Source organism: Amblyraja radiata, chromosome 11 (genome assembly GCF_010909765.2).
Source record: "Amblyraja radiata isolate CabotCenter1 chromosome 11, sAmbRad1.1.pri, whole genome shotgun sequence".
NCBI lineage: Eukaryota > Metazoa > Chordata > Chondrichthyes > Rajiformes > Rajidae > Amblyraja > Amblyraja radiata.
This window is the reverse complement of record NC_045966.1, coordinates 2,038,643-2,063,141: the sequence shown is the minus strand read 5'-3', so window position 1 is coordinate 2,063,141 and position 24,499 is coordinate 2,038,643.

Sequence of the window (24,499 nt, the reverse complement as noted above, 5' to 3'; positions counted from 1 at the left end):
GTTACTTCATCAAGTTACTTACTTTTGTTAATCAAAAACAATTTATCTTTAACAAAACTCTGCTCCTTAATTGATCCCTGATTAATGCTTCGAAATCCTTACAGACTGTGTAGATAGTACAACTACCAGCAGTGTGTTTACATCCTTTCTTGAAGAGGAGTGACATATTTGTATTCTCTAGCCAGCTCCCCGTACTCAGGGAATATTGGAAGATTACAGCAAGCCTTTGCACTATCTCCACTCTGCATGAGCACCGTGAGATGTAGACCATGTGGGTGACAATAGACATAGAAACATAGAAACATAGACAATAGGTGCAGGAGTAAAGGCCATTCAGCCCTTCGAGCCTGCACCGCCATTCAATATGATCATGGCTGATCATCCAACTCAGTATCCTGTACCTGCCTTCTCTCCATACCCCCTGATCCCTTTAGCCACAAGGGCCACATCTAACTCCCTCTTAAATATAGCCAATGAACTGTGGCCTCAACTACCTTCTGTGGCAGAGAATTCCACAGATTCACCACTCTCTGTGTGTGTGAAATAGACAATAGACAATGAGATGAGTTATTCACTCTGAGTAGCCAAAAGCACATCCTTCTGATGAATATTCACTGCAATCTCCCTGTTATTCTTATCTGTTTCAATAAGATCCCCTCTCATATATAACCATGTAACCATATAGTGGACCCAACACAGATCCCTGTGGCACCCCACTAGTCACCGGCCTCCAACCTGACAAACAACCATCCATCATTACTCTCTGGCATCTCCCATTCAGCCACTGTTGAATCCATCTTGCTACTCCACCATTAATACCCAACAATTGAACCTTCTTAGCCAACCTTCCATGTGGATCCTTGTCAAAGGCCTTACTGAAGTCCATATAGACAACATCCACTGCTTTACCCTCATCAATTTCCCTATTTCAATTTCTCTCATATATATATATCAATTTATCTCATCTTTCTAAACAGCAGAGTGTACAAGCCCAGCTGCTCCATTCTCTCAGCATATGACAGTCCCGCCATCCCGGGGATTAACCTCATGAACCTACGCTGGGCTCCCTCAATAGCAAGAATGTCCTTCCTCAAATTAGGGGACCAAAACTGTACACAATACTCCAGGTGTGGTCTCACTAGTGCCCTGTACAACTGCAGAAGGACCTCTTTGCTCCTATACTCAACAGTGGCCTTACTTAGTCAGTAAGTGTGGTGGAGGCAGGTTGAATGACAACATTTCAAAGACACTAAAGCCTCACTAAAGACACTCCGCCACTCTGTGCCACTGTGATTGAAGGACGCAAACAAGGGCAAAGCCACGCTCCCCAGATAGGAACAATACGGACTGGAGATGAACACTGCCAAATGATGCCTCTCGTGGTTTCCTAATGGTCAGTCCTGCAGTGATTTCACTGACAAGTCCGCAGCCTGGCCTCACCAGTGAAGATACTTTGCCGTTGTGGAACAAAAAACATCAAATAAATCACTAACAAAAGGAGATGTTTGCAGCCATGTAAACTGCTGGTTCTGTGACAGAAATTTATCGTGTTTACCCCAAATATTTCATTACATGTACAGAAATAGTTGGTAGTTATGCTGTTAATGAGGAACGATTTGGCAGATGTTGTTGATGGTATTTCAGATTATGGATAATGATAGTGTTCGCGATGATAAGGAGTCATTACTGAGTAATTTTCCCAGTTACGTTCCTGCTGATGCTCCTGTAGGAAGTGTTTATGTGAATGGGGACATGGATGTCAAATAGGGGGGAGAGGAGGAATAACTCACTGTATAAAGTATATACGTATAAAGTTTCCTTTATTGTTTTAGTTTGAACAAAATTACGTACCTTGCAGTCATGACAGAGAATAAAATAACAGAACACACACTTAATACAGTTTAACATCCACCACAGTGAGTCGACCAGGCACCTCCTCACTGTGATGGAAGGCAAAAGTCTTAGTCCTTGTCTCTTCCCTCCTTGTTCTCCCTCTGCGTTGAGGCGATCCAGACTTCCGTTGTTGCCCCCCCCCCCCCCCCCCGCCGGGCGATGGTAAGTCCCACAGCTGAATCCGAGCTCCGCGAACGGGCCGGTTCAAACTCCGCGGCCCAGGGTGGACGAAGCTGTTGTTGCGGGAGCTCCGGAGAATCAGTCACCAACCTGGGACCTGCGAGCTCCCGATGTTGTCGTCCACGGGTCGCCGCCGCCGCCGCAGCGCCACCACAGCCCCGAAACAACGAGCAGCCTCGCGATGGTGAGTCATGGCTCTGCCTCCAGAGCCTCGAGGTCGGTCCCAGTTGGAGGCCGTCAGCTCCGCCATTATTTTTCAATTCAATTCAACTTTAATGTCATTGCACAAATACTGAGTATGGGTACAACGAAATGCAAGGTTGCGTCAGTCCGTAGTAGTGCAATATAGAAATTAAAAAAAAAAAAGAGGATACAGAATAATTAAACAATGGGGACGGAGGGATCGGAGGAATCTATCGGCGGGACTCCGAGTTCAGCAATGCGACGGTATGATTGTAGAAGCTGTTCCTCATCCTACTGGTACGAGACCTGAGGCTCCTGTACCGCCTCCCTGATGGGAGGAGGGCAAACAGTCCATGGTTGGGGTGGGAGGGGTCTTTAATGATCTTCCCAGCTCGTTTCAGACACCGTTTTCGGTGGAGGGCATCCATGGCAGGGAGCGGGTCACCGATGATGAGCTGCGCGCTTTTCACCACCCGTTGTAGTGCCTTCCTGTCCGCAACAGTGCAGCTGCTGTACCATACCGTGAAGCAGGCGGTCAGGATGCTCTCGATGGTACACCTGTAGAAGTTGGTCAGGATCTGGGGGGACAGGTGGGCTTTCTTGAGCCTCCTCAGGAAGTAAAGGCGCTGCTGTGCCTTTTTGATCAGCTTGGAAGTGTTGAGGGACCAGGACAAATCCTCCGAGATGTGTACCCCGAGGAATTTGTAGCTGGAGACGCGCTCCACCTCAGTCCCATTTATGTGGATGGGGGTATGTCTGCCCCCTCTGTTCTTCCTGAAGTCAACAATAATTTCCTTCGTCTTCTTGGAGTTGAGGACGAGGTTATTATTGGCACACCAGGTTGTCAGGTGCTGGACCTCCTCTCGGTAGGCTGACTCATCATTGTCACTGATCAGTCCTACCACCGTGGTGTCGTCAGCAAACTTAATGATGGCGTTGGATCCATACTTAGGGATGCAGTCGTGGGTGAAGAGGGAGTAGAGGAGAGGGCTGAGCACAAAGCCCTGTGGCACGCCGGTGTTCAGTGTTATAGTGGTGGAGGTGAGGTTGTTGACCCTAACAGACTGTGGCCTGTTGGTGAGGAAATCCAGTGTCCAGTTGCAGAGGGAGGTGGAGATGCCAAGTCCGCTGAGTTTGGTGATCCAGGCCTCAGCGCAGTCGGTGACGGAGGATACGACAGAGAAAAGGCCGCATCCCACCGAAGGAAGAGACTAAAACACGTTTCCCCCGACCCCCACACATACACAACTAAAAATAAACTAAAACATACGTCCAACAAGACAAAGAATACAAAAATAAATGGAAAAGACAGACGGACTGCAAGCGAGCCATCTTCCCTCAGCTGTGGAGGCCAAGTCTGGAGACATTTTTCAAGGCGGAGATCGGCCAATTATTGATCAGTGCGGGTGTCAGGGGGTATGGGGGGAAGGCAGGAGAATGGGGTTGGGAGGGAAAGATAGATCAGGCATGATTGAATGGTGGAGTAGACTCGGTGGGCCGAATGGCCTAATTCTGCTCCTAGAACTTCTGAACCTCTCCTCGACAGACAGAAGCCAAAAGGGGCGAGATACGACATAGAACGGTGTCTAAGTTGGATTGGATGCAGACGAGATTCACCAGGATGTGTTTCCTGGGCTTCAGTGGGACAGGCTGGGGACCAAGCTGGGCCTGTACTCTCTGGGGATTAGAAGAATGATGGGGGAACCTCATTGAAACTCACAGGTTAGTGGAAGGCTTGGAATGGCCCCATGTTCCCGATGTTGGGGGAGCCCAGAACCAGGGGCCACACACAGTTTAAGAATAAGGAGTAAGCCATTTAGAACGGAGACGAGGAAACACTTTTTCTCACAGAGTGTGGTGAGTCTGTGGAATTCTCTGCCTCAGAGGGCGGTGGAGGCCGGTTCTCTGGATGCTTTCAAGAGAGAGCTAGATAGGGCTCTTAAAGAGCGGAATCAGGGGATATGGGGAGAAGGCAGGAACAGGGTACTGATTGGGGATGATCAGCCATGATCACATTGAATGGCAGTGCTGGCTCGAAGGGCCAAATGGCCTCCTCCTGCACCTATTGTCTATTGTCTATTCTACTCCCATAAGGTGAACGTGAACTTGTGAACCTTTTGACATTTAGGCAGGCTGAGGTCACCTCACTCACCTTGTCTCATACACACACAGAGCATTAATGTAATCCAAGCTGAAGACAGGCACGGCTCCAGAGTTTTTTTTCCCAGGCAGTTTTCAGAAGGTTAAATGGAATTTGTCAAGTCGGGGTTGGAAATACAAGCTGCCACATAGATTATTTTTGCGGTGATGGAGGGCCGATTTGAAAAATGCACGCAGGAACTGTCGTTAATAATAGCTTGGGGCTTGTAATACATTTTCATCAAGAATAAAAAGCGCATTCTTCCATTCCGTCTTAAAAGGCTGCAGTAGTGAAAACGCTCGTGTTATTCTGGATGTTTAAGGAGGAACTGGAGACGCTGGAAAATCGAAGTTAGATAAAAATGCTGGAGAAACTCAGCGGGTGCGGCAGCATGTATGGAGCGAAGGAAATAGGCAACGTTCTGCAAGTCTGAAGAAGGGTCTCGTCCTGAAACGTCACCTATTCCTTCGCTCCATAGACGCTGCCTCACCCGCTGAGTTTCTCCAACATTTTCGTCTAATTATGATTTAGTTTTAGCTTTTTTACGGGGCACTGATTGTGGATGATCAGCCATGATCATATTGATCTCAGCTCTCAGGGCCGAATGGCCTACTCCTGCAATGATTTTCTATGTTTTCTATGTTTCTATACAGTGCCAGAATAGGCCCTTCGGCCCACCGAGCCCGCACGGACCAGCGATCCCCGCACATTAACACTATCCAACACACACACTAGGGACAATTTACCAAAAGCCAATTATCCTGCAAACCTGCACGTCTTTGGAGTGTGGGAAGAAACCGAAGTTCTCGAAGTTTGTACGTTCCTCCCGTGACCTGCGTGGGTTTTCTCCGGGTGCTCCGGTTTCCTCCCACACTCCAAAGACGTGCAGGTTTGTAGGTTAATTGGTTTCGGTAAAATTGGAAATTGTCCCCAGTGTGTGTAGGATGGTGGTAGTGTGCGGGGTGATCGATGGTCAGCGCGGATTCGGTGGGCCGAAGCGCCCGTTTCCACGGGGTATCTCGAAAGTTTGGACCACATCCCACTTTCCCATCCAGGTACCTGCCCAAATGCCTTTTAAAGGCTGTTATTCAGACTTTACAGCGTGGTAAACAGGCCCTTCGGCCCACCGAGACCCGGCCGACCGAATATCACCTCGCTAACACTATCCGACACACAAGGGACAATTTACTAATTTATCCAAAGGCAATTTAACCAACAAACCTGTTGGTTAGTCTAATGGGCCTGTCCCACTTACGCAACTTTTTCGGCGACTGTCGCTGAAATTTTTCAACATGTTGAAAATCCAGTGGCGTTCAGAAAGACGCTACGACTCTTTGGGCGGCTGAGGAGATGACTCACGACCGTACAGGCGACATATCGCGGGGTGAAGCCTGTATGGTCATGAGTAGTCGCCCAAAGAGTCGCACCTTGTTCTGGTCGTCGCTGGATTTTCAACACGTTGAACATTTTCGGCCACCTGCTGCGACTATGACGGGTGCCGGAAGTCGCCGAAAAAGTCACGTAAGTGGGACAGGGCCATAAGGATCTGTGGAAGAGCTATGGGGAAGTATTTTAACTCAAGTTTACTGATGCTGTACTCAGTCTGCTTCACATATTTGGTTCAGACACGGTTGTAAGGCCATTTACCCAATACAGTGGAGGAATAATTAAAGTCTTTGAAATGAAAATATAATCCCTGACCAAAAAAAACATGCACAATGTCTTGCTGACAAGGCCTCTGCGTTTGAAAAGCACCCGTGGATTTAGCAAAGACAATTGAGCACTTAATCTGGGACATGACAAATATCTCAATTCATTAGACTCTTATAATTACTTGTAATGAAGTCTCTGCCAAGAATGAAGAATTTTCACCTTTTACCTTCCTCATTGCCTTGCCGATAAGATATAGATAAAGCAATCTTAAACAGTCCCGCCCTCCCCGCGCACCATCCAAGATGGCGGATGTGCAGGAGTGGGCACCGTCTGTGTATGGCAGCATGCCCGCAGTCCGTCTCTTCACCTTTTTTTTATTTTAAGTCCTGTCCAAGATGTTAGTGGAGGTCTTTTATGTGGTGGGTAGGGGTGGGGAAGGGGGAAACTTTAATTCTTAGTCCCCTACCTGGTCGGAGAGGCAGCATCCCTCCGGGCTGCTTCTTCGCCCCGTCCTCGCGGCCTACCATCGAGAATGGAGCGGCGTTTCCTGTCGGGACCGGCCGGGACTACAGCTTCGGCGGCGGCACAGCGCTGGGATACCAACACGGAGCGGAGCCACGGAGCGGGCGATGCCTTGCCGGGTCGCCGTGCGGTAAGCTCCGGAGCGCTGTGGCCGCCGACTCCCAACATCGCGGAGCTGGGGCTGCGGGCGTCCGGCCGCGGGCGGCGCTGGATTTGGAGCGCCGCGGAGCCTGGGATCGAGTTCGCCGGGGTCGGAGCTCCAACCGGCGCGGCCTGAGGTCTACGAGTGCCCCGGCCTCCGGTCTCCGGGGAGGAGGCAGCCGCTCCAGACTTTTCCAAGCCGCTTGAGGAATTGTTTCACCCGACGCCGGAGTTCCATCTTTCTCGGCAAGAGGGCCCTGAAAATCATCGGACTGGCTGCAAGGCCACAAATGGGCCCCGACCTCGGGTGTTTCAGAGGAAGAGGACTTAACTCTCTGGTGCCTTTCCCCACAGTGGAAATTTTTGATTCTGCTGTGGGGGGACGTTTGTGTTGAACTCTATAATGTGTTGTGTCCATTTTCTTTATTTTTTTTAACCTTTTTCTATGGTTTGTATGGAAACTTATTATTTAATTTATGTAAAGTACTTTGGTGTGTCAATGCGAGTTGACTTAAAACGTGCTATATAAATAAAACGTACTTACTTACTTACTAGTACATAGGTGTCGCATTTCCTGAAATATATTAGATTCACCCCTTTAATTGGGGTGTGCTACCCACTCCACAACATGCCTTTGCCATTGACAATGCAGCCAACATCTGCCCTCACTACTGAAGATAGACACAAAAAGGCTGGAGTAACTCAGCGGGACAGGCAGTATCTCTAGAGAGAAGGAATGGGTGACGTTTCGGGTCGAGACCCTTCTTCAGACTGAACGAGCCCTTCTCGACCCGAAACGTCACCCATTCCTTCTCACCCGAATGGCCTACTCCTGCACCAATTGTCTATTGTCTTTTGTCAGCGGGACAGGCAGCATCTCTGGAGAGCAAGAAAGGGTGACGTTTTGTGTCGAGACCTTTCTTCAGGCTGAGAGCCAGGGGAGTGAGAGACTAGAGATATGGAAGGATAAGGTGTGAAAATGACAGATCAAAGCAGACGATGTTGAAGGAAATGTAAAACATGATTATTACTTTAAGAATATTCTCTACCAGTTTTATCCACCACCATCACCAGCTCCTGCAACTAATTTTTATCTCATGGTCTACATGACAATGTGTAGTTTGTATGGAAAAGAAAGAATATTTTATTGCAAGTCTGTTTTACATTGAAGATAGAAAAAATCAGTATTGTTCTGACTGAAGGCACAACGCCCACTGGATAAATGATAAAGTGACAAAATAAGTTCCAGTAACAGGTACAAATAAAAAAGTAAGTGGTATGTGCAGCAAAAGCGTTATTATATCATAACTCTATTGGACTGTGTTTCAAGAGATAAATCCTCGCTCTGATTCAATTGAATGCAAAGACTATCCAAGCTTTCACAAGTGAGAGTGATGAGCAGTGTTTGCAGAGGGATTGCTTGGTGAATTCTCAGCTTCAACTCAATTTTGGTGTCAGATTTCAGAAGTTGTTTGGCAGCTGAAGGTGAAGTGTGCATGGTGACTGCGTGCTCTCTGCATGCTCCCTGCGTGGTGGCCGCGTGTTCTCTGCATGGTGACTGCGTGCTCTCTGCATGCTCCCTGCGTGGTGGCCGCGTGTTCTCTGTGCATCCTCTGTGTGTTTTCTGTATGTTCTCTGCGTGGTGATTGTGTGCTCTCTCGTGCTCTCTGCATGTTCCATGCGTGTTCTCTGCGTGCTCTCTGCATGTTCTCCGCATGTTCTCCATGTGTTCTCTGCGTGTTCTCTGTGTGGTGATCATAGAAACATAGAAACATAGACAATAGGTGCAGGAGTAGGCCATTCGGCCCTTCGAGCCTGCACCGCCATTCAATATGATCATGGCTGATCATCCAACTCAGTATCCCGTACCTGCCTTCTCTCCATACCCCCTGATCCCTTTAGCCACAAGGGCCACATCTAACTCCCTCTTAAATATAGCCAATGAACTGGCCTCAACTGCCTTCTGTGGCAGATCGCGTGGTCTTTGCGTGTTCTCTGTGTGTTCTTTGCATGTTCTCCGCGCACTGTGTGGTGACCGCATGGTCTCTGCGTGTTCTCTGCGTGTTTTCTGCGTGCTTTCTGTGTGGTGACCGTGTGTTCTCTGCGTGCTCTCTGCGTGATCACTAGAGCCAGGACCTTGCCATAAATGCCATGTGCCTTGTCATGCCTCTTTCGATGATTTCACCAGAATAACGCCTTTTTCACGATCGAGTGCCTAAATCAGCCTTTTTTTGCCGTTTTGCTAAAAGCTCGTGCTATTTTCTCGTTGTACCGTGATTACAATGACGTTTTATATGTTAACACGTTAATATTAATGTTATTATTAACACGTTAACATAGTATGACATACCAGAAAACTTCCACCACCGGGGCAAAACCAGGGGCGCCACTGTCGGTCGTTTATTCGTTCGTGCTGCTGCCCGCTGGTTCAGTCTTCTCCAAGATCTATTTAAGAAGGAACTGCAGATGTTGGAAAAATCGAAGGTAGACATAACATGCTGAAGAAACTCAGCGGGTGAGGCAGCATCTATGGAGAGAATGAATAGGCAACGTTTCGGGTGGAGACCCTTCTTCAGACTGGTGGGGGAGAGGAAAAAGAAAGGAAGAGACGGAGACAGTAGGACTAGAAGGAGAGCTGGGAAGGGGAGGGGGAGGAGGGAGAAGACAACGGCTATCTAAAATTAGAGAAATCAATGTTGATACCGCTGGGGTGTAGACTACCCAAGCGAAATACACAAGCTTGTCTCCTCACTACATTTACTGCTGACTCCAGTCGCAAATCTGAGTTGATCTGTGCAAGGCGTTCATTGATGCTGGAATTCCACTGTGGAAATTGGAAAGCAAAGCTCTCAAAGGTTTTTTAGAGAAATACACAGAGGAACATAGACCAAGCGAGTTATCATTACAGAAAAATTATGTTGACAGCAGCTTCAACATTGTTGTGCAGAAAATTAGAGATGAAGTTGAATGCAACAAAATATGGATCTCTATAGACGAGACAACCGATGCTGTGGGGAGATATGTTGCCAATGTGGTCATCGGTACACTGGAGGCAGGTCAACCATCAAAGGAGTATTTGTTGACATCGGAAGTATTGGAGAAGTCAAACAGCTCTACTATTGCTCAGTTGTTTATATTTTCACTTGCTGTACTTTGGCCAGAAGGTATAAAACACGAGAATGTTCCTCTGTTTGTGACTTAACGTTTTATTCCCCAAAATGTTGCATTTGACATGCTTGGCTCAAGGACTTCATAGAATTGGCAAGCACATACGTAGCTTGTTTCCAAATGTCGATCGCCTAGTTTCCAATGTCAAGAAAATCTTCCTCAAAGCACCGTCACATGTGCAGTTGTTCAAGGAAATGGCACCCGAGATTCCGCTACCTCCCCAGCCCGTTTTGACAAGGTGGGGTACATGGCTCCCTGCTGTACTCTACTATGCTGCAAATTTATAAAAGATAAAATAAATCGTCAACTGTTTTGAAGAAGAAGAATCTGCTGCAGTCAGGATCGTCAGTGCAACCATGCAGAAGAAGTCCCTCCACCGCAATCTTGTGTTTATTGCTTCCAATTTTGCAAACTTCCCAAAAGCTATCATTTCCCTTGAGAAACATGGCAAAACATTAGTGAATAACTTGCAGGTTTTCAACAAAGTAACTGACGATATTCGTAAAGTTCCTGGTGATGTAGGTAAAGTTCCTGGTGATACAAGGAAAATGTGAGAGGGTGATTTTAGCTAACACAGATCTTGAATAAATACAAAACATAGCTAAAGTTCTTAAAGGTAGTTGTAATGCACAAGATATCGACATGAGTATGGAGTCTGTAGCTTGTTTCAGGTATGCACCAGTGATCTCAGCTGACGTGGAAATAAGTTTTTTTCTGAAGCATATTCTGTCTGTCAGGGCATAGTTTAACACCAGATAATTGGAATAAAATGCCAGTAGTTATGTGCAACCAGGAAACTTTGATCATTTAATGTAGAATACATTTATATTATCATTTTTAACCATATTTTGGTGATGGAAATAAATGCCTTTTCATGCCTTTTTTGTAACTTTATGATGCCTTTTTGCCTGCCTATTTCAGGGTTTTTTAGCGCCTAAACGTCCTGGCTCTAGTGATGACCATATGTTCTCTGCATGCTCTCTGAATGTTCTCTGCGTGCTCTATGCGTGTTCTCATCAAGTCTATTCCACCATTCAATCATGGCTGATCTATCTCTCCCTCCTAACCCCATTCTCCTGCCTTCTCCCCATAACCCTTGACACCCGCACTAATCAATAATCTATCTATATCTGCCTTAAAAATATCCACTGACTTGGCTTTCACAGCCGTCTGTGGCAATGAGTTCCACAGATTCACCACCCTGTGAATAGACCAGTATAAGACAGGAACAGGCCCTTCAGCCCACGATGTCTGTGCTAAATTAAACTCGTCTCTGCCTGCACGTGATCCGTATCCCTCCATTCCCTGCATATCCATGGGCCTATCCAAAAGCACCTTAAACGCCACTATCGTATCTGCTTCCTCCACCCCCACCCCTGGCAGCGCGTTCCAGGCACCCACCACCCTCTGTGTAACAAACAGTTTAGCTGTAGATATGTGATGACATTTCACCATGAGTCTAATCTCTCCTTGAATGGCCACACATCTCTCCTGTTTCACTGAGAATGATTAGAACAAACAAAATCGATTGTCGTGTGAAATTTGAAGCTGGGTTTTGTCGCCAGCATTAACTGGGAACACGACTTAAAATAGACGGATGCATGAAATGATTTGTGAATATAAAAATCAGATAATGGTACTTAGATTTAAATCACACCCAGACTTATAGGATCAAGGATTTTTTCAAATCCAATGGATGTGAGTGTGGAATGAGAGTGCTCAGGATTTGTAGTTTAGTTTAGTTTATAGATACAGTGTGGAAACAGGCCCTTCGGCCCACCGAGTCCACGCCGACCAGCGATCCCCGCACATCAACACTACCCTACACACACTAGGGACAATTTACATTTATACCAAGCCAATTCATCTACAAACCTGCACGCCTTTGGAGTGTGGGAGGAAACCGGAGCACCCGGAGAAAACCCACGCAGGTCACGGGGAGAACGTGCAAACTCCGTTCAGACAGCACCCGTAGTCAGGATGGAAGCCGGGTCTCTGGCGCCGTGAGGCAGCAACTCTACCGCTGCGCCACTATGCCGCCCTTAGCTTAGTTTATTTTAGTTTTGCGTCACGTGTACCAAGCGAGATATAGTGAAAAGCTTTTCACCGCAGCCATTAGGAAGAAGGTACAGGAGCCTGAAAACTGTAAGGTCCAGGTTCAGGTAGACAAAAGTGCTGGAGAAACTCAGCGGGTGCAGCAGCATCTATGGAGCGAAGGAAATAGGCAACGTCTCGGTCCGAAACTCTTCTTCAGACTGAAGAGTCTTCTTCAGACTTCTTCAGAACACTTCTTCAGACTGAAGACTGAAGAGTCTGAAGACGGGTTTCGGCCCGAAACGTTGCCTATTTCCTTCGCTCCATAGATGCTGCTGCACCCGCTGAGTTTCTCCAGCATTTTTGTCTACCTTCGATTTTCCAGCATCTGCAGTTCCTTCTTAAACACGTCCAGGTTCAGTCAAGTCAAGTCACATTTATTTATATAGCACATTTAAAAAACAACTCTCGTTGGCCAAAGTGCTTTACATTTGTTATAAGAATAGTATAAACAAACTACATACATATATACATGTAGCCCTCGCTCAGTGGACGTCAGGAAAGGCTTGGGAGTGTAGGTAAGTCTTTAGTCTTGACTTAAAGGAGTCGATGGAGGGGACAGTTCTGATGGGAAGGGGGATGCTGTTCCACAGTCTAGGAGCTGCAACCGCAAAGGCGCGGTCGGTTGCCCCTGAGCTTACGCCTAGACCGTGGGATATTCAGCAACCCCAAGTCGGCCGATCTGAGGGACCTGGAGGTGGAGTGGTGGGTGAGAAGACTTTTAATGTAGGAGGGGGAAAGCCCATTGAGGGCTTTGTAGACATAGAGGAGGGTCTTGAAATGTATACGGAACCGCACAGGGAGCCAGGTTCAGGAACAGCTTCTTCCCCATAGCCATTAGGCTATTAAACACAACAACAAATAAGTTCTGAACTGCAAAAGACTATATTATTATTGCACGATATATGTTATTTATTGAACTTTTTCATTTCTTCTCTCTTCCCCCTTTATGTACTACGTTTACATATTCACATATTCTATTGTGCTGCAGCAAGTAAGAATTTCATTGTCCCATCCGGGACATATGACAATAAAACACCCTGGACTCTTTTGTCGCCTGCTATCCAGTCAGCGGAAAGACTATACATGATTACAATCGAGCCGTCCACAGTGTACAGATACAGGATAAAGGGAATAGTGTTCAGTGCAAGATAAAGTCCGATCAAAGATAGTCAGAGGATCTCCAAAGGGGTAGATAGTAGCTCATCTTGCTGATAGGATGGTTCAGTTGCCTGATAACAGCTGGGCAGAAACAATTCCCCATTCTGGAATAAAGAAACATAGAAACAGAGAAATTATTTGCTGGAGTAGGCCATTCGGCCCTTCGAGCCAGCACCGCCATTCAATGTGATCATGGCTGATCATCCAAAATCAGTCCCCGTTCCTGCTTTCTCCCCATATCCCTTGATTCTGTTAGCCCGAGGAGCTATATCTAACTCTCTCTTGAAAACATCCAGTGAATTGGCCTCCACTGCCTTCTGTGGCAGAGAATTCCACAGATTCACAACTCTCTTTTTTTTTAATAATCTTTTTATTAGAGCCAGGTACATATCATATTAAAAACATGTCATGTATATCATTGCTACATTACTAATATTATCGATTAATATTAACTATGCTTCTGGTATTTTTTTATATATAGATAGAAAATAAGAAAGAGAAATATAACTCTCTGGGTGAAAAAGTTTTTCCTCATCTCAGTCCTAAATGGCCGACCCCTTATTCTTAAACTGTGTGACCCCTAGTTCTGGACTCCCCCAACATGGGGAACATTTTTCCTGCATCTAGCCTGTCTAATCCCTTAAGGAATTCTATAAGATCCCCTCTCATCCGTCTAAATTCCAGTGAATACAAGCCCAGTCGATCCATTCTTTCATCATAAGTCAGTCCCGCCATCCCGGGAATTAGCCAGGTGAACCTACGCTGTACTACCTCAAGATCCTCCCTCAATATACTTTAGTTGTGCATCTTTGAAATTCTAAAAAAACTAACAATAAACAGGCCTGGAGAGGCGTGAGTGGTGATGTGGATCAGGGTCAGTGTTGGTGGTGGCCATTTATACCAAGATGATTTTGCTTTGTTGAAAGAAAGATGTTAAGTGCAAATTTATATTTTTCATCAAACATCTGAAGTGAGCACATTGGATGATGTTAAGGACGGGCGTACATTATCAATGGAGACTTATATTTTATTGATCACAATAGATGGTGGTTATTAATAGACCTGGTCTGTATAATATGCGAGGGACCAATTTAGCCACAATAGGTTCTGTAAGCCTTGCATATATCCAGTACTGTCACATCTTGCCAATGCTCATTACAAGCTGATTTTCTGGGCATCCACAAGCACTAAGGAGCCAGCACTGGGGAGCAGGCCAAGGGCTGTTACTGATAACCGCATCAATACTTATTGATCTGGCATCACGGATGGTTGCAAGGGTTTGTTAAGTGAAATTTCTCCCGTGTCTTCTGTAAACGAAAGGGCACAGTGGCCGACATTGGGCACGGTGGTGGAACGGTGGTACAGTGGGTAGAGCTGCCGCATCACAGCGCCGGTGACCCGGGTTCGATCCTGACCTCGGATGCTGTCAGTACGGAGTTTGCACGTTCTCCATGACTGCGTGTGTTTCCTCCCACATCCAAAAGACGTGCGAGTACTGGATAGACTCGGCTTGTACTCGCTAGATTTTAGAAGATTGAGGGGGGGATCTTATAGAAACTTACAACATTCTTAAGGGGTTGGACAGGCTAGATGCAGGAAGATTGTTCCCGATGTTGGGGAAGTCCAGAACTAGGGGTCACAGTTTAAGGATAAGGGGGAAATCTTTTAGGACCGAGATGAGAGAAAAAAATTTCACACTGAGAGTGGTGAATCTGTGGAATTCTCTGCCACAGAAGGTAGTTGAGGCCACAGTTCATTGGCTATATTTAAGAGGGAGGTAGATGTGGCCCTTGTGGCTAAAGGGATCAGGGGGTATGAAGAGAAGGCAGGTACAGGATACTGAGTTCTATGTCCATTTCTATGTAGGTTATTCGGCCCTCTGTAAATCTCCCCTGGTGAGCTGCGAGTGGATGAAAAATTGGGATAACATTGGACTAGTGTGAACAGGTGATCATTGGTCGGCCTGGACTCAGTGGGCCGAAGGGCCTGGATCTCTAAAACAAAACTGCAACTAAAACTAGTCTATTCATGTCACTGCCTCTGCGATTGACACAAGCACAAGTTCTGCTATTCCCTTCCACACAACATTATTGTACGCACTGTGTACAGCCAGCATACCAATGATATGGCACGCCAAACCTTGCTTACACCGTCAGATGCCAGTTATATCAAGTGGTGCAGTCTCACAGTTTTAATGAGAATGGCAGAAGAGATGACTTTTGCAATTTATCATGTTTAATATACCTGATTAAAATGTGTAAAGAAAGCTGGTAAAACTGCAACAACAAAAAGAACAAGTGGCAGCTTAGCATTTGGGAAGTCCAATCACGTCATGGGACAATGTTTGCAGTGGCATTGACCTGAGAATAGTAGATGGTAAAACCGAGTTTAAATATTTATAACTTAGGAATATGCTTTTTTTTTAAAGTTAAACTACACATATTTGTTGGAAGCTGTAAATAAGAATCTTATTAAGGAGCACAATTGGGAGAAAAATATTTCAAAAATGTGATAGTTTCTCAAGTATAATTCATCAGTGTCACTCATAGAATCATAGATAGAGTCATAGAGTGATACAGTGTGGAAACAGGCCCTTCGATCAACTCGCCCACACCGGCCAACAATGTCCCAGCTACACTAGTCCCACTTGCCTGCGCTTGGTCCATATCCCTCCAAACCTGTCCTATCCATGTACCTGTCCAACTCTCACTGTGCAGGCACTGATTGGGATCTGGAAGAGAAGTTAAATCAATCAAACTTACTCCCTGAGTGCGGTGCATAACGGCAGCATGAGACGGCATCTCCACAAGGCCAAAGAACAGTCTGAAAGTTTGCAAAAATGGAAAAGCAAACAGCCAAAAGAATGCATCTTAGGGAGATGTTGCATTTTAGGAAGCCAATAGACAATAGACAATAGGTGCAGGAGTAGGCCATTCGGCCCTTCGAGCCAGCACCGCCATTCAATGTGATCATGGGTGATCATCCCCAATCAATACCCCCCCTCCCTCCTCCCTCCCACCCTCACATCAGTCTGAAGAAGGGTTTCGGCCCGAAACGTTGCCTATTTCCTTCGCTCCATAGATGCTGTCTTACCCATTGAGTTTCTCCAGCACTTTTGTCTATCCCCAATCAGTACCCCGTTCCTGCCTTCTCCCCATATCCCCTGACTCCGCTATCTTTAAGAGATAAAAGCCAAGCCAGCAATTGTCAGGTGTTGGGCAGTGTTGTAGAGGGGAGGGACCTTGGAGTTCCACTACATAGTTCATTGAAAGTTGTGTCACAGGTGGCTAGGGTGGTGGAGAAGTCTTTTGGCACATTGGTCATCATCAGTCAGGGAACGGAGTACAGGAGTTGGGTGATTTTGTTACAGTTGTACCAGACGCAGGTGAGGCCACACTTGGAGTTCACTTGTGGTCACCCTGCTGTGGCAAGGATGCCATTATGCTGGCAAGGGTGCAGAGAAGATTTACGAGGATGTTGCCAGGACTCCAGGGGCCTGAGCTATAGGGAGAGGTTGGGTGGGCTAGGGCTTTATTCCTTGGAGTGCAGGAGGATGAAAGTTGATCTTAGAGAGGTGTACAAGATCACGAGAGATATGAATAGGGTATATGCACAGTCTTTGTCAAAAACTAGAGGGCATCGGTTTAAGGTGAGAGGGGAAAGATTTAAGAGGAACCTGAAGGATAATTGATCGAGTGATCATTGGTCGGCACGGATTCAGTGGGCCGAAGGGCCTGTTTCCACACTCTATCTCTAAAGTAAACTAAATTTATTTTCCACATCCCTCAAGGTGCACAGTTGGGAGATATCCACATGAAGCATCCTTAATGTCCCTAATGTAGTCTCCCCACCAGCCATTGTAAAGCTGCAAGGATAACCAACAAACCACTGGAGTTTGGACAACCCCTCTTGTCAGAGACATTACTGTGATAAGGCCTTCAATCCTGGACTCAACAGTCACAGAGACACAGAGTCACAGAGTCACAGTCACAGAGACACAGAGACACAGAGACACAGAGACACAGAGACACAGGGACACAGAGACACAGAGACACAGAGTCACAGAGACACAGAGACACAGAGACACAGAGACACAGACACAGAGACACAGAGACACAGAGACACAGAGACACAGGGACACAGAGACACAGAGACACAGAGACACAGAGACACAGACACAGAGTCACAGAGACACAGAGACACAGAGACACAGAGACACAGAGACACAGAGACACAGAGACAGAGACACAGAGACACAGAGACACAGGGACACAGAGACACAGAGTCACAGAGTCACAGACACAGACACAGACACAGAGTCACAGAGACACAGAGACACAGGGACACAGAGACACAGAGACACAGAGACACAGAGACACAGAGACACAGACACAGAGACACAGAGACACAGAGACACAGAGACAGAGACACAGAGACACAGAGACACAGAGTCACAGAGACACAGAGACACAGAGACACAGAGACACAGACACAGAGACACAGAGACACAGAGACACAGAGACACAGAGACACAGAGACAGAGACACAGAGACACAGAGTCACAGAGACACAGAGACACAGAGACAGAGACACAGAGACACAGAGACACAGAGACACAGATACAGAGACACAGAGACACAGGGACACAGAGACACAGAGACACAGAGACACAGACACAGAGTCACAGAGACGCAGGGACACAGAGTCACAGAGACACAGAGTCACAGAGTCACAGAGACACAGAGTCACAGAGACACAGAGACACAGAGACACAGAGACACAGAGTCACAGAGACACAGGGACACAGAGACACAGAGTCACAGAGACACAGAGACACAGAGACAGAGACACAGAGACACAGAGACACAGAGACACAGACACAGAGACACAGGGACACAGGGACACAGGGACACAGAGTCACAGATTCACAGAGACACAGAGACACAGGGACACAGGGACACAGGGACACAGAGTCACAGATTCACAGAGACACAGAGACACAGACACAGAGACACAGAGACACAGAGTCACAGAGACACAGAGACACAGAGATTCACAGAGAGGAGCGTGTAGAGGGCAAAGGGCAGGGTGAGTGGCGTGGTGGGAGGGACTTGTGGGTAGCAGGGTGGGAGAAAGGGTTGGAGCAGGGAAATCGAGTGAGAATCATTACTGGAAAATGGAGAATTCAATGTTCATACCGTTGTGTTGTCATCTACCCAAGTGGAATACGAGGTGCTGATCCTCCAGTCTGTGTGGTTTCACCCTGGCAATGGAGGAGACCCAGGACAGTAAAACAGAGAGGGGAATGGGAAGGGGAGTTAAAATGCAGAGTGAAGTGCAGGCGAATTGTTGTATTGTGCACCCAAGTTGTTCAGGGTGTCCGAGTGATCATTTTTGTTGATGGGAGAGAGAAAAATAATGATAATTTCCCCAACACTGATATCCATCAACACACACAAAAAGCTGCGGGTCAGGCAGCATCTGTGGAGAACATGGATAGGTGACGTTTCACAGAGTGCTGGAGTAACTCAGCGGGTCAGGCAGCATCTGTGGAGAACATGGATAGGTGACGTTTCACAGAGTGCTGGAGTAACTCAGCGGGTCAGGCAGCATCTGTGGAGAACATGGATAGGTGACGTTTCACAGAGTGCTGGAGTAACTCAGCGGGTCAGGCAGCATCTGTGGAGAACATGGATAGGTGACGTTTCACAGAGTGCTGGAGTAACTCAGCGGGTCAGGCAGCATCTGTGGAGAACATGGATAGGTGACATTTCACAGAGTGCTGGAGTAACTCAGCGGGTCAGGCAGCATCTGTGGAGAACATGGATAGGTGACGTTTCACAGAGTGCTGGAGTAACTCAGCGGGTCAGGCAGCATCTGTGGAGGGTCTTGGTGAAGGAATGGGTGACGTTTCGGGTCAAGACCCTTCTTCAGACTTGTTAAATTAGTTTAAACCAGCATCTGCAGTTCCTTCTTACACACTGATATCCCTCACCTTGAACGAAAGAAAGAAAATCACCAACTACTTATAGAGTAAATAAGCAACCTTGCCAACTTAATACAAATGTTGATTAAACCTCATCGTCTTGTTGTGTTACCCCAGGCAAAACGATAAGGAGGCTAAAAAAGTCTGGGTTGAACCGACTTAATCTCCATCAAGGACAAAGGAAGAAAAAAAAATGATTTAGCAAAGTCAGAGGGATTATTGATTTGATACCTGGCTCCAAGTGATTTCTGGAGAGAAAATTCTCCCAGCTCAAAGTCGAACAAATCTACCTTGACAAATAGATTTGTATCCTTGCAGCCAGATCTATTGCTGTGCACAAGATTTTGCGATGGTGTTATAATGTGTTGGAACATCCACATCACAAACAGTTGTCAGGCAAAACGCGCAGTGTGTGGGCAGTCTAGGTGGGTCACCTCCTCCAACCTTACACAGCGCAACAGTCCCTTCTACGTACGCTTGCTTGTACAACATTAATCAATGGTCCAATGGTGCGTTGTTGATACGTGGACACAGCACCGTGACATTCCAGTTACAGAAGGATTTAAACATAGACAATAGGTGCAGGAGTAGGCCATTCGGCCCTTCAAGCCTGCACCGCCATTCAATATGATCATGGCTGATCATCCAACTCAGTATCCTGTACCTGCCTCCTCTCCATACCCCCTGATCCCTTTAGCCACAAGGGCCACATCTAACTCCCTCTTAAATATAGCCAATGAACTGTGGCCTCAACTACCTTCTGTGGCAGAGAATTCCACAGATTCACCACTCTCTGTGTGAAATCCCTAAAGGATTTCCCCTTTATCCTTAAACCTTGACCCCTTGTTCTGGACTTCCCCAACAATCGGGAACAATCTTCCTGCATCCAGCCTGTCCAACCCCTTAAGAATTTTGTACGTTTCTATGAGAGGGGATCTTATTGAAACATATAAAGGGCCTGTCCCACGAGCATGCGCCTGCATGCGGCGAGCGCGACATAACTGGAAGCGGGGGCCGCGCGGAGATTGAGTGAGTGACGTGAAGTTCGAGCGAAGTCCGCGCGTGACGTGCGGCGTCGAGACGCTGTGCACACCCGTCGAGGCGGTGCGTACGGACTCAATGCGGCTGCGGGCCGGCAGGCCGTTGCTGCGCGGAATTTTTGAACGCGGTCAGTTTTTCGGAGCCCCGCGCGATGTCGGGACCAGCTCCGCACAATTCCATACGGCTCCGGCGATCGAAGTGGGACCGGCCCCGTGAGGCCGAACGGCTCAAGCGACCACGTTAGGTCGCGCTTGCCGCATGGATTCGCATGCTCGTGGGACAGGCCCTTAACATCATTAAGGGTTTGGACGCTCTAGAGGCAGGAAACATGTTCCCGATGTTGGGGGAGTCCAGAACCAGGGGCCACAGTTTTAGAATAAGGGGTCGGCCATTTAGAACGGAGACGAGGAAAAACATTTTCACCCAGAGAGTTGTGACTCAGTGGAATTCTCTGCCTCAGAGGGCGGTGGAGGCCAATTCTCTGGATGCTTTCAAGAGAGAGTTAGATAGGGCTCTTAAAGTCAGGGGATATGGGGAGACCAATCTGCGATCCACACACCTTGGTGCAACGTGGGCAGTGGAGACTGGCGGTGGTTGGGAGTCATCGAGCCCCCTTCTCTCTTTCCTTACGGTGCTGTCGCATTGTCTCTGCGACACGGCGTAGTTCCATTTCGTAACGTGCAGCTCCTTCCTGCACGGATTCCCTCCAGGAGCGCCTGCCTGTCCAGTGCAATGTGCGCTGTGATGTGCTCGATGTGATGTGGAATTTCTTCAGACTGTTCTTGATGTTGTCCTTGAGGCGTTTCTTTGGCCCACTGGGGGCTCGCCGACCTTCCTTCAATTGAGAGTACAAGATATGTTTAGGGAGACGTGTGTTGGACATGGGGATGACATGGCCCGTCCATCGAAGTTGGTGCTACATTATTGAACTCTGTACAATAAACTCAACGGTAACTTTATCGATCAGCTCAACTGCGTTTGGTCTTTTATCTACGTTTGTTTTAAGGTTTGCCCCGATAGAGGCAAGCAATGTGGATCCTTGATGTGCAGCTTGTGGGTGTCAGTGCAAGCTCTGTACCTAACACAGAGTGCTGGAGTAACTCAGCGGGTCAGGCAGCATCTGTGGAGAACATGGATGGGTGACGTTTCACAGAGTGCTGGAGTAACTCAGTGGGTCAGGCAGCATCTGTGGAGAACATGGATAGGTGACGTTTCACAGAGTGCTGGAGTAACTCAGCGGGTCAGGCAGCATCTGTGGAGAACATGGATGGGCGACGTTTCACAGAGTGCTGGAGTAACTCAGCGGGTCAGGCAGCATCTGTGGAGAACATGGATAGGTGAATTTTCACAGAGTGCTGGAGTAACTCAGCGGGTCAGGCAGCATCTGTGGAGAACATGGATAGGTGACGTTTCACAGAGTGCTGGAGTAACTCAGCGGGACAGGCAGCATCTGTGGAGAACATGGATAGGTGACGTTTCAGCTCGAGACTTTAAAAGCAGTACATTCTGGGCATTTAGCAAAATATTTGCACTCAGCACAAGTTATGCATTGCTACTTTCTGAGGATCAGTGCGAGGAATTACTGAGTTCAAACGCGCAGGAGGAGACAAGTCAGATTAGACGACTATTGCAATAAAGGGATGCAGGGATCAGAGAGAAATCATCGCATGCTCCACAAATCACAATGAGTCAGTGGCTTTTGTTGCAAATTAGCTTTCCTGCCAATGAAGACCTCTTGATGAGTAATTTAGGAAATATAACAACTAATTTGTGCTCAGGGGGCGTGAATGAAGAGCAACGCGGTAAAGAACAGAACAGCTGCGCTGGTAATGTTACTGGAGGAGGGACGTTAGCGGGAACAGTGGGAATATTCCACTGGCCTTTGCTCATGTTGGTGTCATGGGATCGTCTACAGTTCGCTGAAAGTTTAGTTTAGAGATACGACAGGCAATAGGTGCAGGAGTAGGCCATTCGGCCCTTCGAGCCAGCACCGCCATTCAATGTGATCATGGCTGATCATCCCCAATCAGTACCCCGTTCCTGCCTTCTCCACATATCCCCTGACTCCGCTATCTTTAAGAGCCCTATCTAACTCTCTCTTGAAAGTATCCAGAGAATTCGGCCCTTCGAGCCTGCACCGCCATTCGATTTGATCATGGCTGATCATCCAACTCAGTATCCCATCCCTGCCTTCTCTCCATACCCCCTGATCCCTTTAGACTCACCACTCTCTGTGTGAAAAAGTGTTTACACGACTTCGTTCTAAATGGATTACCCCTTATTCTTAAACTGTGGCACCTGGTTCTGGACACCCCCAACTTCGAGAAAATTTCATGCCTCTAGCGTGTCCAAATCCTTAATAATCTTATATGTTTCAATAAGATACCCTCTCATCCTTCTAAACTCCAGAGTGTACAAGCCCAGCCGTTCCATTCTCTCAGCATACGACAGTCCCGCCATCCCGGGAATTAACCTTGTGAACCTACGCTGGGTTCCCTCAATATCAAGAATGCCCTCCCTCAAATTAGGGGACCAAAACTGCACACAATACTCCAGGTGTGGTCTCACTAGGGCCCTGTACAACTGCAGAAGGACCTCTTTGCTCCTATACTCAACTTCTCTTGTTATGAAGGCCAACATGCCATTCGCTTTCTTCACTGCCTGCTTCAACAACTTAAGCCACTGATTCCCAGCAAAGCCAAGCTCACCTGCATGTAATCTGCTCACCTGGAACATGTCCCACAGGAAGGTCAGTGTAAGCAAATTATGTTTCTCATCAAAATGTTGAGTGTGTTTTGTTACATTTGGAGCACAGAACAAATACAAAAAAAAAACCTTAGGATAAACAGCAGAATGCCTGAGCTGTATTGAGTTGAACTTTCCACTAATCCGTCTTTAAGACCATACTAATTCTTTCACTACCAGACAGCAGTGATCATTTGAATAGAGCAGGAAACGAGAAGCTTGCCAGCATAATCAGCTTAGTTAATTGCAGCACTCTGTGTTGTGTGGAAGCTTCCAGCATCTGCAGTTCCTTGTGTCTACATTCCTGTGTTTTATTCTCTGCCTCTGCGGAATTCTCTGCCTCAGAGGGCAGTGGAGGCGGGTTCTCTGGATGCTTTCAAGAGAGAGCTAGATTGGTCTCTTAAAGATAGTGGAGTTAGGGTATATGGGGAGAAGGCAGGAACGGGGTACTGATTGGGGATGATCAGCCACGATCACTCGAAGGGCCAAATGGCCTACTCCTGCATCTATTGTCGATTATTGGATTCGATTTCATGTTTATTTCACCGTGCAGGTAACAGTGGGGTCCACCACCGATTTTCCGGCAACAGGTGATCCGGCACCTCCTTTAATCCGGACAAAATCCACGAGAGTGCTCTTGAAATCCCACCCCCACCCCTCCTCTGGAGGTCCCCCCGAAAATGTGGTCCCTAGGCCGGGTGAGGTGGCCGATCTCGACCTCACCGGGACTTCCGCGGCCGATCGGCAGGTGGAATCTGCTCGTTACAGCCGGGGCTCTGGAACTCCGGCCCGGCTGGAGGCGGCTGATCCGTTCCCATCGCCGACTTCCACGGCTGACTTTGCGGACAGGTATCTCCGTCCCTCTGCGGTCAAGGCGGGACGTTCCAGTACCGCTGGACTCCTCTCAGAGGCCGTGACGAGTTCACTAGTTGTGGGAGTAGAATTAGGCCATTCGGCCCATCGAGTCCATTCCACCATTCAATCATGTCTGATCTCTGCCTCCTCATCTTATTTTCCTGCCTTCTCCCCATAACCCTTGACACCCGTTCTAATCAAGAATCTGTCTATTTCTGCCTTCAAAATATCCACTGACGTGGCCACCACAGCCCTCGGTGGCAAAGAATCCCACAGATTCACCATCCTCTAACTAAAGAAGTTCCTCCTCACCTCCTTCCTAAAGGAACATCCTTTAATTCTGAGGCTGTGACCTCTAGTCCTAGACTCTCCAAATAGTGGAAACATCCTCTCCACATCCACTCTATCTATGCCTTTCATTCTTCTGTAATTTTCAATGAGGTCCCCCCCTACCTCATCCTTCTAAACTCCAGCGAGCAGCTCCAGCGTTTTGCGTGACCTCGGATGTCCAGCGAGCTCTGGAACCAAGGGCGGCGTTAAAATCAGTGGCGGACCTGTAATATTTTCAGACGATAATTATAAAATTCGACGCATTCATCACAAATAATATTACAGCAAATTCAAGGCGAAATACCGTAGAAAGGCTGAGGTTTGAGAGTTGCATTAAAACTACATTTACTGCTCTTGGATGGATCATAAGAAGGCAACAAATGTACAACAGCTTGTAGAACACAGAG